This window comes from Arachis ipaensis, chromosome B10, assembly GCF_000816755.2.
Source record: "Arachis ipaensis cultivar K30076 chromosome B10, Araip1.1, whole genome shotgun sequence".
Lineage (NCBI taxonomy): Eukaryota > Viridiplantae > Streptophyta > Magnoliopsida > Fabales > Fabaceae > Arachis > Arachis ipaensis.
In genome coordinates this window covers 10,655,462-10,656,181 of record NC_029794.2, presented here as the reverse complement: position 1 = coordinate 10,656,181, position 720 = coordinate 10,655,462, and the positions used below count along the sequence as shown (strand labels likewise).

The 720-nt window shown below is 31.5% G+C and overlaps 1 protein-coding gene across 2 annotated transcripts in view; it reads right to left on the bottom strand.

The window, feature by feature from the left end:
- Positions 1-134, bottom strand: part of LOC107623651 — a 3,201-nt gene extending 3,067 nt beyond the window's left edge. Inside the window, exon 1 of one of the 2 annotated variants that reach the window (XM_021113292.1) lies at positions 4-134. The gene's annotated coding sequence lies outside the window, so the exon portion shown is untranslated. The other variant, XM_016325994.2, reaches the window with a different exon arrangement.

Here is a 720-nt window from a genome sequence, read left to right as displayed (position 1 = left end):
CCGAAGAGAGAGAAAGAGAGAGAAACGAGGTTGGCGGGGTTAGAGAGAGAGAGTGTGTTGAGTTTACGCCACTCCGTCTCCCTCTCCTTCTCGCTCCTTCTCTTTCTCTCCCTCCATTTTTTTTCCATCACAGTGGCGTAAAGGAAGAAGAAACACAACTCCGCACAGAATATTCCTCTTACGCGCTTCGTTCAGCGACTGAAACTACGCTCTTTGTCCACAACCGTGATTATGTAATTATTAACGTAAAACTTTCGATTCTTAAACAGGCTGCCTTTGTTGCATAAAAATGTTTATTCAATGCTTTCAAAATAAAAAGAGAATAAAATAAGCTTATATTAATAATATTTTAGTTATGCTTTCTTTAACAATTTGTACCTTTTAGGATCTTGTTGGTATTATAATGTTAATTCTTAGTTATTGTTTTTTTTGGGGGTCTTATTCTTAGTTATTGTTTGAATTAATGAACATGTCACGTCACAGATGAGATAGCAATATATAATTATGCTTTTTCTTGACCATGTAACATATTTTTGGTATATTTAAAGGTGAGTGTAGCTAACTTTATATAAAATTAATAGTTGAACAGTTAAATAAATTGACTACTTTTATTATATTTTTATTTTACAGTTCTTACAGTTATCAATTTTACGTATTGTACCTAAGTTTTTACCATATTTAAAATATGTTTTAGACATATTTCAATTTTTTGGTTTTTGG